General features: G+C 34.9%; 1 protein-coding gene and 1 non-coding gene across 2 annotated transcripts in view; both read right to left on the reverse strand.

Annotated features, from left to right (window-relative positions):
• The window catches only part of KIF4A (kinesin family member 4A), a 101,794-nt gene that overhangs the window by 75,692 nt on the left and 12,960 nt on the right, over positions 1-13,142 (reverse strand). The gene's annotated exons all lie outside the window — the stretch shown is intronic.
• TRNAV-AAC (transfer RNA valine (anticodon AAC)) lies at positions 4,149-4,221 on the reverse strand. The gene has a single exon. It is a non-coding gene; the product is annotated as a tRNA-Val (tRNA).

Genomic DNA, 13,142 nt, shown 5'->3' on the forward strand with positions numbered 1-13,142 from the left:
ATATGAGCTGGAGATAGGTTTGGGATCAGTAGCATGTGGGTAGGAGCTACAAGCATCTAAGTGAGTTAGACCACTTAGGGGGGTGCAGAGGTGGCAAGGTGATGGGCTTGAACAGTGGGAAGAGAAAGGAAAAAAAAAAATCCCAGGACAGAATCTGGGCTATGTTTCAAGTACGGGTGGGTAGAAGAAGAGGAGCCTGAGAAAGAATCCTCAAGGAACCCAGGAGAGGGTAGTGGCAGAGATCCCAGGGAGGAATGAGACTCTCCAGAAAAAGGGGCCGGTGTCAGACACAGTGGAGTCACTAAGGAAGAGGAGGACTGAAAAGAGACTAATGGATTCAGTTATTCTGGTCACTGGGTGATCTCAGCACGGACAGTTTCAATGGGATGAGGATGGAGGGCTGCCAAAAAAGCAGAGTGAAAGGAAAAGGGAAAAGAGCAGTAGTAGGAGGAGGATGAAGGATTCTGTTTGTTTTAAAATGGTATGCTTCTATGCTGACAGAGAAAAGCCAGTAGAGAGGGAAAGGTTAAAAAAACATAGGAGAAAGAGGGATGCTTAAGGAAGAAGGTTTCCGAGGCAGTGGGGGAAAAAATATCCAGCAGAAAAAATACAAGTACAATGCGTAAAGATCTGAAACAACAGTACTGTTTGGAAAACAGTTAGTAGACTGCTATGGCTGGATCCCTGTAGTTTGTGGGGAAGTGGTAGGAGATGAGGCTGGAAATACAGAGGGGCCAGAAAATGACAAAGTGGTCCCCCAGTACTACAGAATTTCAGAAGAGAAAAAGTACATTAGAAGATGAAATGATTACAAAAGGTGACATTTGAAAACCTCAAGACTTAAGTTGGACCCTGAAAAGTGGCTATGTTGTAGAAAGTTTGACGGGGGGATGGGGAGAACAAGTGCATTCTGGGAAGGAAGAGGAGACAGCTATGATGAAAGTTCACAGAAGCCAGAGTTAGCAGGGCACATTGTGGAGGCCAGGGAGCTGGAGTGGAAAGTGGGGACAGGGAAGCTGTCAGAGTCAGCAGAGGAAGTAGGCTGGGATCAGGGTATAAATGCTAGTGTCAGGGTACAAACTTGCTACGGTTTTTGGACTTCACCTGTAAGCAGTGATGTGCCACTTAGTTTCTAATCAGGAAAAGTACCATGTACAAAGTGGTATTTTAAGGAAATTAACATAGCTATGGTATTTAGAATGGAATGTCTCCTATGAGCCAAAGTGTTAGAAGGCTCCTTGCCAGGTGTGCAGGATGAAGGCTTGGAATTTGCAGAGGCAGCAGGAACAGATTGGAAGTGGGTGCTTCTCCACTATATTACTAAGGAAGAACTAACAGCAGGTAATGGATACTCATTCCTAATCAAGGAAATTATGCCGAGTGCAATAATTAGCATATCATTAGGAAGAGGAAGAAGAAAAAGCAAAAGAGACTGAAAAGGAATAGTTTGAGTTAGGAAAAGAACTAAGAGAGAATTTACAAACCAAAAGAGTTTCAGGAAGGGTATGCTCAAGTGTCAATGTCATAGAGGGGTCAGGTAAGGTGGACACTGAAAAAAGTCAATTTGTTTTGGTGATTAAGATATCACTGGTGATCTTTTATATAGTGGTTTTAGCAAGATGGGTAATGACAGACTACTGAGAGAGTGAATCAGGTTCCTAGATACAAAACCTATATTAAAAACTGAATTTTATTTCCACATGCCAAAAACAAAGTTATAATATAACAATTTAAAAGACTCTATTAATGCTGGTTACGTGGATTTGTTCAGTTTGTGAAAATTCAGCAAGCTACTTGCTTATGATATATGTACTTTTCTGTTTGTATATTATACTTTACTAAAAAGATTTTAAAATATCACTTCCAATCAAGTCAAAATACAAATTATCTAAGAATAGAACAAAAGATGTATAAGACTTCTACAAGGAAAATTATTGGGAACTATTAGAGAAGTCCAAAATAACTGAGGAGATATATATAGATTTACATAGATTTGGAAGACTTAATTTGACTTAACCAAATAGAGTACCCAGAAACAGATCAAGGCATATTTGAGCACTTAATATATGACAGAAGTGGCACTGCTCATCAGTGGGGAAAGGATGGACTTTTCAATAGACAGTGCTAGGACAAATGGGTATTTACATGGAAAAACAAAATTGGACCCGTACATCATACCATGTACAGAAAACAGTTCCAGGTGGATTAAAGACTTAAATGTGAAGGCAACGTTGTGAAGCTTTTATTGGATAATACAGAATATCTTTAAGACCTTCAGAATACTGAAGGATTTCTTAAATAAGACGTAAAATAAAGGAATCATAAGTGAAAAGAGAAGCCAGAGACAAAGGAGAAGATATTTGCAAAACATGTTGGGGGGAAAGAAGTTTGCAGTAAATAAAACCGAACAGTGACTAGACTGTACAGTATATAAAGAACTACTTTTTAAAATCAGTAAGAAACAGAGATACAATAGAAAGATGGGCAAGACTAGAACAGGCATTTTACAAAAAAGAAAATATACATGGCCAATAAACACATGAAAAGGTCATCAACCAGTCATCCAGGTAATGAAAATTAAAACCACAATGAAGTTCATCACTCCACACTTACTGGTTGGCAAATATTTAAAATTCTGACAAAACATGGGGAATACAACTACATGGGTAATGTGGAGCAACAAGGACTCTCATACACTGGAGCACTTTGGAAGATAGTTGGGTGTATATGTACCTGATGACCCAGTAATTCTACTTCTAGGTATATACCCCAGAAAATTCTTACACATATGCTTCAGGATACATGAACAAGAATGTTCATAAGGGCATCGTTGATAATAGCCAAAAACTGAGAACTGAAATATTCATCAACAGTAGAAAGAATAAATGGTGGTATAGTCACACAATGAAAAACTATACTGAAATGGAAATAAAAGAACTACAGCTATACGCAACTTAGATGAACCTCTCACATACAATGTTGAATAGAAGATGTAAGACACAAAAGATAATGTACAGGATGATTCCATTTATATAAAGTTTTAAAGTAAACAAAACTGAATTATGTGTTTAGAGATGTATACACAGGTGGCACTACTATCAAGGAAAGAAAGGGAATTGCTATCCTAAGGGTTGGGAGTGGTTACCTCTAGAGGGCAGGGTAGTGACCTGTGAGGGGTATACATGGATGCTGGAAATGTTTTGTTTTTCAATCTAAGTTTAACTACATGGGTGTTCACTTTTTAAGTATTAATAAACTACATACATGATTTATGCAATTTTCTGTATGCATGCTATATATCATCAAAAAAATGTAAGAGTGAATCACATGTGTCATCCAGCAGTGCAAACATTTTTGAGCAGCTTAACTCTAAAGGGAGGGAGATAGGGTAGCAGTTATAGGAGGATTCAGGAGGATTGAAGGAATTTGTGTCCATATGTTCACCAAAATATATGTACAAGAATATTCATGGCAGCACTATTCATAATAGCCCCAAACTGGAAATTACCTAACTGCCCATTCAATAGTACAAAGAATAAATAAATTGTGGTATATTCACCAATGGAATATGTGTAGTAATGAAAATGAATGAACGACAACTAAATGCAATAACATGGATGAATCTCACAAGCATAATGTTGAGTTAGGGTTACTAGATTTAGCAAAAGAAAAAAAAAACACAAGACATCTAGTTAAATTTGACTTTCAGAAAAATGAATCATTTTTAATATAAGTATGTGCCATACAAAATGATTCACCGTTTATCTGAAATTCAAATTTAATTGGGCATCCTATATTTTTTTGGCAACCTTACATCGAATGAAAGAAGTTAGACACAAAGTTTACCCTCTGGGAAAGATAGAGGCTGGAAGTCGGCATAGGTGGTAATTCTGGGATGCTTGTAATATTGTTTCTGGATCTGGGTGCTAATATAGGTGTCTTCATTTTGTGAACATTCATCAAACTGTATAATTATGATTTGGGTACCCTTCTACATGTATATTATACTTCAATTGAATAATCTATCTATCATCCATCTGTAAGCTATTTATAATCTATCTAGCAGTGATCTAAACATGTTTTATTTATTTGTTTGTTTGTTTGTTTATTATTTTGTGGGGGGGAGGTAATTAGGTTTATTTATTTAATGGAGGTACTGGGGATTGAACCCAGGACCTCATGCATGTTAAGCAGGCACTCTACCACTGAGCTATTACCTCCCCGCTGAACATGTTTTATATTCAAAGTCACAACAAAAAGTAGGGATAAACTTAACAAGAAATGTACAGCACCCACACTGACTAAAGGGAAAGAAATACCCTGAATGGGTAATATAATCCAGAATATAAATTGTCTATAAATATAAAAGTATGTTCAATTCACTAATAACTACAAAAATGAAAATGAGATATCATTTTTCACTTATCAATTTGGTAATAATACTTAGCAGGAAAGCGAGAAAACTTCAGAAAAATGAATAATCTCATGCCTTCATGGGAATTTTGAAAATGTAGATGGATTTGGGGAAGATGGTAGGCTAAAGATATCCCAGATGCCCTCTATGCCCAAGTCTGATCCATCTAGTCTTGATCTTGAGCCACGTAGGTACTGTAGTCACCAAGAGAATGAGGTCACAGGATGGGTCTGAGAACTGAGGGTAAGGGATGATGTAGGGGTTTTCATCTCTGGAACAGATGAGAGCTCTGGGCCACTGGCCTGGGGTCTGATGTAGGAGGGCCAAAGTGCAAGGATGGGAACACGGCTCCTGGTGAAGGCTTGGCCTGTAGGACTCTGTGAACTCCTAGGGGATAGTCGATATTGCCCATGTGAGTGTGCCACTGGATCTGAAAATACTGAGAAGAAGCTGAAGAGTTGGGTTGGGTCTCCTCTACCTTGAGACAAGGACAGCACCAGGGAGCAAGAGTACAGAGAGGCCTGCTCTTGATGCCTCCCAAGGGTGTGACAAGCTGACTGACAACATGCCTGCTGCTCCAGTCCTGGCTCATGGGCAGAAACTACTGTGGCTTTTCCACTTAACATGGCTGCTGCGATGTAAGGCACCCCAGTATTGGACTTGAGCTCCAATAAGTAGACGAAGGAAAATAACAATACATATAAGGAGACCCAGAGGCAATAAGAGGAACAAGCAGAACACAGAACAGGCCTTTAATGAAATAGAGTTGCTGAAAGGAAACAGACAACTTGAGCTTTAAAAAAAAAGATCTCTCAAGGAGATTAAAGTACAGCATAAAAAAGACTCTCTGGAACTAAAAGAATTAAATAGCATTTACCAAAACCAGAAGCAATTATCATTCTAGATATTAAAATACTAAAACTATTTCAGTTAAAATCAGCAACTAGACTCCTCTCCAGGAAAGCAACTTTACAAGCCCAGGATTATCCTTCAACATCCTTCTCCTTGCTAATAAACAAAAAACAAGAGAATGAAATAACAGAATAAATATTGGCAAAGAGATCATTTTCTTTTTACTGATATGATTTTATACTAAGAAAACTCAAGACTCCAGTTTAAAAAAACTTAGAGCAGAGCTATATGTATTAAGATGGATGGATCTCACAAACATAACATTGAAAAAAAATCAGTGATGAAAGAACATACGTTATGAAACCACTTAGGAAAGTTTAGAAACAGGCAAAATACCACCACATATTGTTAAGGGATACGAGAATAAGGAAATTAATGGAAAAGATAAACACATTCAGAATGATGTTTGCATTCACACCTAAATCTGACACAATCTGCCCTGATTCCTTACCAGTCCACTGACACAGCTCTGGTAAAGATCACCAAAAACTTCAGTGGACAGATTCATGTTTCTTCTCAGTCCTTGTCTTATGTAACCACTCTAAAACATCTGGCACAGGTGACAATCCCTTCTTCCTAGAAATTCTTACCTTGGTTTTTTAGCTACTTACTATCCTGTGTATCTTTGACCTCTTTGATTGGCTCCTTTACCCTTGACTCTTAAATATTAGTGCTCCTCATTCATTATCTAGTCTTTCTCTACACAAATTTCCCTGGGCAACCTCATCCATAGACTCCAAATATTTATCTCCAGTCCAGATGTTGCTTTTAAGCTCCAGTTCTGAATTTTCCATTTCCTCCTAGGTTTTTCTAATATGCATTCCAAATCTGATCTAAAATCACACTCATTACCTTTCTCTCTGCTGTCTGCTTCCTATACACCTATGTCTTGTTTTCTCACTAGCTTCCCTTTCAGCTAATGACATCTCCCACTTGATCTAAGACTCAGTCATAATTTTGTCATAAACCTCTTTGCTTCATAAATCAAACTGGACACTTGAATACGCCTCCTTCCTCCACCCCCAGTAGTAATGCAATATGCAATAAAATTCTGATGGGCCACATCCACCCTCTGAAAATATTTTATAGGGGATAGGAACCTTCCTAGCTCTCAATAGATGGAAAATGATTCCCTCTAACAGTAGAGGGCTTGGCTTTGGGAATGATATTCTGTTAGCTAAAGAAAACTTAATTCCACTGGTACAACTGACACCCTCACAAGCCTCTTCCACCCTCAAAATCTATCTCAAATGCTGACAGGTACCATAGCAAGCTCCTAAGGGTCTTAGTCCACCTGGGCTTGTCTATAAATATCAGTAGGGCCCCTATATTCCTTATTAACCACCACTCAGAGCAAGTAAAAACATAGAAGATGGAATTAATAATTATTAAGAGGCTACTATATACTAGGAATTATGCTACATTTTTACATATATGAGTTCACTTAATCCTCACATCTCTCTGGGGGTACATATTCAAATCCTATTTTACAAATGAGGAAATTGAAGCTCTGAAGTTAAAATGGGCAACCTGGAATGTGTATGGAAAACTCTAATGAAACAGTGAAATTCCTTTGAGAGCCCCTAAAAGCCTTTGAAGATGCTGCCAAGTGAGAAAGCTGTGAACCATTTGTGAATCTATCACTGGTGAAACAGAAATGGCAAAATCCTTGAGAGACTAAAAGTGGATGAACCAGACTAGCAGAAAAAATATACAGGAGAGAACCACTGTAAAAGGATGGTACCAACTCTAAGGGTAGAGCAGACTTGAAAGTAGTGGATTCAGCAAATAAGAGGGAGTTTGGGGACAATAATTAAGATAATTGGCTGTGGTACCAGAGTAGGAGTAGGCCAATGGGCTATTAGTCAATGATATGGTAGGAATAAGTCCAAACACAAACATAAAAATATGTAGAATAAAACTCTTTTGTTAAAAGAACATCCCATTGGGTATAAATGAATGAATGAATGAACTCAAGCTACATAGTTTCAAAGAAGGGATGCAAAAAGACATACCAAGCAAGGGCTAACAAAGACAAAGTAGGTGAAGAAATACTAATCAGACAAAATAGATATAATCCTCTAAGAAGATATTATGCCATCATACTTTATGCAGCTAGCAACATAGCTTCAAAATATGTAATGCATAAACAAAGAAATACAAGGAGAAATGGACAAATCCTTGGTCATAATGTAAGAAAATAACAAGTAAAACAACAAGACAGGACCTAGAGACTCCGAATAATACAATTAATGAGCTTATCTAATAGGTATATATAGAACTATATACTCAACAGAAAACACAGTCTTCAAATGCACCTGAAATATTAACAAAGATCAAACAAGAATCAGGCAAAAACTTCAAAAAACAGGTATCACATACATTCATTGATCACACTGCAATAAATCAGAAATTAACAACAAAAGAATACATAGAATTACCTTCTACATAACTCTTAGGTTAAAGAGAAAACTAAAAAGGAAATATCCTATTTAAAAATGAACAGTTAAGGGGGAGGTATAGCTCAAGTGTTAGAGCACATGCTTAGCATGCACAAGGTCCTGGGTTCAATCCCTAGTACCTCTAATTACCTCTCCCACCCCACCAAAAAAATAATTAAGTAATACAATAATAAATAAAATATTAAAAAATGAACAGTTAAGAGTATTATTTTTCAAAATTATAAGATTATACCCAAGAGATACTTAGAAGAAAATGTATAGTTTTAAATATATCTTTTTAGACAGGGACAACTGAAAATAAATGAACTATACCACCAAAAGAGACATAATCAAACAGTATGTACAAATAAAATTTAAAAACGGATCCTAAATGTGATTTAGCCTCTAGATCCAACTACCAATTTGTAGGAAATACAAAGGAAAGAGAAACATATTAAAGAATAGATAAGCAAGATTATACTGTATAGCACAGGGAAATATATACAAGATCTTGTGGTAGCTCACAGAGAAAGAAAATGTGTAATGAATATATGTATGTTCATGTATAACTGAAAAATTGTGCTCTACGCTGGAATTTGACACAATATTGTAAAATGACTATAACTCAATAAAAAATGTAAAGAAAAAACTATATGAGGATGCAATCAATGAAGTTCAGACTACGAGAAATCCTACAAGACAACCTGTTTTCTTTAATAAATAAATTCTAGGAAGTTGAGGGGTAAGGAGAGATGGAGAGATACTTATAGGTTAAAAGAGACTTAAAAAAATAAAAATAAAAAAAATAAAAGAGACTTAAAAGACCTACCGAATAATAACAACATGTGGACTTTGTTTAAATCCTGATCCAAATAAGTAAAATCAATGAGACTTGGAAATTTGAAAGCTGACTAGATATTTGATAATATTGTCATTATTATTAATTTTTAAGAGATTATATTTTTAAAAGAGTTCTTATTTTTTTCAGATACAGACTGAAATAAATAAAGCCATATGTCTGGGGTTTGCTTCAAAATAATATCACAGGGAAAAAGTGGTTAGGATACAGATAAAACAAGACTGATCATAAATTGGTCACTGTTGAAACTGTGTGACAGGTACATGGAGGGTTCATACCATCCTGACCTCTTCTGAATATTCTTGAAAAGCTTTACAAAAAAGACAATGAAGTGAAGAAAAGAAGAGAACTAAGCTTTCAACTCAGGAGGCAATAAAAAGAATACAATAAAACAAAATAAAACAATCTGGGAGGAAGTCAATACCTGAGAGTAAAAAAAATAAAAAGGGGGAAAAAAGTAAAATAACAAATCTGTCAAATATGATAGAAAAAATAGAGAAGATATATAAACAAATGAAATGAAAGTAGAAACATAATTATAGATATCAAGGAGATTAAAAACAAAGTAAATCTATATGCAATATTATACCAATAAATTTGACAATCTAGACAAAATACATAATTTTCTAAGAAAATATATATTACCAAACACTGGCTCAAGATATAGAAAATCAAATCTTCAAGAAAACTTCAAAGATAATTCCCATGTTATAGAAACTATACCAGAGCACAGAAAAAAAATTGAAAGCTTCCCAACTCATTTTATACATTTGGCAAAACTTCAAACCAAAACAAGAAGAACATACATACAAAAAAAGTTGTAGGCTACTCTCTCACAGGAACAGATATATAAATGTCAGAACAAATATATAAATTGGAACATGGTACATGAAATCCTGCAATGCACAGAAAGAATAATTTATCATGGTCAACTGGGGATGATTCAATGACAGAACATTAATTTTTACAATTCATTCTATCAATAGGTTAAAAAAAGAAAAACTACATGTTCATTAATTTCTAATCAATGATAAAATGCAATACTCACTTCTTATTCTAAAAATACGTAATTCTTAGCAAGCTAGGACTAAAAAGTCACTTCTTTAACTTGATAAAGGTTATCTGCCAGAAATGTACAGTAGACAAAGGTGAAACACTAGCAACATTCTGGTTAGAGCAAAAACAGGAAACAAAAGATGAGAATGGCTATTATCATTGGTACTATTTAACCTTATACTGAAAAGAAATGAGATACAAATGTTGGAAAAGAAGAGGCCAAAGTGTGTACTTGAAAATAATGTGAATACCTACCTTGGAAATCCAAGAAACAAAACTGACAAATTATGAGAAACTAAGAGAGCAATTTGGCAATGTGGTTAGATATAAGACCAAAATTTGAAAATTAATACTTTTCCTAAACAGGATTAGAAAATAAAATAGAAAAAGAAGTATTCAAAATAGCAACAAAAACTTTAATATTCCAGAATAAGCCTACCAAGATATGTGGTGTAAAAATTACATTAAGAAAACTACAAAGCTTACTGAAAGACATAAAGAAGACTTGAATAAATGTGGTGAGACCATGCTCCTGGATGGGTAGGCTCAGTTATACTTAGTCTATAAATTGAATTCAGTTCTCAATAAAAATCCCCAAAATATTTTTCATAGAACTTGATAATCTGAGTCTAAAATTCACCTGGAAGAGAAAATATTAAGTCAGTTCTGATGTAAGAAAAGTGAGGGGAAACTTCCCCTCCCAGAGATTAAAACATACAATAAATTAGACTTATTAAAAGTTTTAAGAATAAACAAATTCACTAATAGGGTAGAATAGTGTCCAGAAATAGACAAGAACACATATGGTCAGCCCAGTACACCAAGACACTAAGTCAATTTAGTGGGTAAACGACCTTCTTTTTACTAAGTGGTGCTAGAAGAACTGGATATCCGTGGGGGATGAGGGATGATCTTCAACCCCTATCTCACTTTATAACCAAAAACTAATACAACATAGATTACACAACTAATGTAAAAGCTAAAACAATAAAGCTTCAAGTAGAAAACATAGGAAATTATCTGCATGACTTTGAGTAGGCAAAGATTTCTTAGATAGGATACCAAGAATGCTAAGCATTAAAGAAAAAAGTTGATAAACTGGACTTCACCAAAATTAAAATGTTTGCTTATCAAAGATATCAAAAAAGATATACAAGCCACAGACAGGAAAAAAAAATTTGCAACATACGTTATCTGATGCTTGAATCCAGAATATATAAAGAACTCCCACAAATCATCAATAAAAAGATGAATAACACAATTTTTTTAAATGGGCAAGAAACTTTAAGACTTCAAAAAAGAAGATATATGACTAGACTGTAAGTATATGAAAAGGGGCTCAATGCTGTCATCTTGGAAATGCAAATTAAAACCATGATGAGATGCATTTGACATCCACTTCTAAGATAACATCTATCTTTGTTTATGAACTTGTGTGATAAACTGGAACTCTCATATATTGCTGGAGTATAAAATGGTACAAACCATATTAGAGAACGGTTAGGCACTTCCTCATCCAATTCAGCAAACACCTACCTCTTCCACTCCTAGGTATTTACCCAAGAGAAATAAAAATATATGTTAACAAAAAGACCTGTACATGAATGTTCATCAGGGCAGCCTTATTCATAATTACTAAAAACTGGAAATAACCCTAGTTTCCATCAATAGGAGAATGGAAGAACAAATAGTGGTATAATCATATAATGGAATATTATGAAGCAGTACAAAGGAACACATTATTAATCAAAGAAAGAACATGAAAAAAACCTCCCCCTCCAAACCTTATGTTGAGCAAAAGAAGCCAGACACGTGAAAAATGGTATGATCCCATTTATATGAAGCCTACATGTAAAATTAATCCATGGTGATAGAAGTAAAGTGGCTGCTTAAGGTAGAATATGGGAATGGTGGACTGACTGGAAAAAGGCACAAGAGAACTTTCTAAGGGAGATGGAACTTTTTTTTTATCATGTTTTGGGTGGTAGTTATATGAGAGAATACAACTATTAAAACCCAAGAAATTGAGCATTTAAAATATGTGCATTTTATTATATATAAATTTTACCTCAAGAAAAAACTATATAGGAAGAAACACTTAAGACGTGAATGAAAAGATTAACAAAGTTAAAAAATGAGACTGAGAAAAATATATGCAATATGCGTAACAAGGGATTAATATCTAGAATATATAAACAACTTCTAAAGTCAACAAGAAAAATAACAAGAAAAACAAGAAAAAGTCAACCTGAAAGGAAAAACAAAAAACAAAAAACACAACAAAGGATGTGAGCAGGCAATTCATAGAAATGAAAGCGAAATGGCCAATAACTGAAAAGATGCCCAATTTCACAAGTAATTGGGGAAATACAAATTTCAAAAACTAATATGCAATGTTTAAGATAAGCAAAAATAAAAAAGGTCAATCATATCCAATATTGTCAACAGTACAGGGAAACATAGTCTCATATATTGTAGGTGATGTGCATACTGGAATAGACATTTTGTAGGACAATATTTAGCAGTATTTAAAAATCTCAAATGTTTATACCCTTCAAACCAGCAATTCCTCTTACAGGTATATAACCTAGAGAACACTCTCACTCGTGTATCATGTGCAAGGCTATCGACTGAGGTATCATTTTGCAATAGCCAGGAACTAAACAACTGAACTAAATGTCAATCAAAACAGGAATAGTTAAATAAACAAGGTAGACTTTGTATACTGTGGAATCCTAGATAGCAGTTACAAAAATGAGGTAGACTTGTATACTGATATAAATTTCAAACATATATTGTTGAAATAAAAGCAAGTTGAAAAACCATATATGCAGTATGATAGCATTTATCTTTAAAAACAACAGGAGAACATACACACACACACACACACACACACACACACACACACACACACAGACATACAGAAAAACATCTTGAATGCTACCCACCAGGCAGGTAAAAGTAGTTACTTCTAGATTAGGATTAGGTGATAAATCAAGGGGGATTTTATCTTCATCCGTATTGTTTATGTTTTTATACTAGAAATTTATTCATGTATTAAATACATAAATAAATTTAGAAATGCCAAAATTTTAAAAGGCATATAACAAATGTATTACTAAATGTACATATACATATGTGCATAGAAAACTATCTAGTGATGATACACACCAAACTTAATAGCCATGGTCAAACAAGAGCCTAGCTGAAAACTTAAAAGGAAGATCTGGGGAATGAAATGTCCATGGGGGACTTTAAAAAGCTCTGATATATTTCTGGAGAGCTAGAAAACTGTGTGCATGCTCAGGAAAGACCTGAAAAGGTTAGGAAAGACCTAAAAGGCCTTCATCTTGTACCTCTGGCTGACTTTGAAGCCCTGCTCAAGAAGTAAATACAAATACTAAGACAGAGTTGTAAAGAGCCTGAGCGTTGAAGGCAAGCCCCAACATATACACAGAGC

The sequence above is a fragment of the Camelus dromedarius genome, chromosome X (genome assembly GCF_036321535.1).
Source record: "Camelus dromedarius isolate mCamDro1 chromosome X, mCamDro1.pat, whole genome shotgun sequence".
In the NCBI taxonomy this organism is placed as follows: Eukaryota; Metazoa; Chordata; class Mammalia; order Artiodactyla; family Camelidae; genus Camelus; species Camelus dromedarius.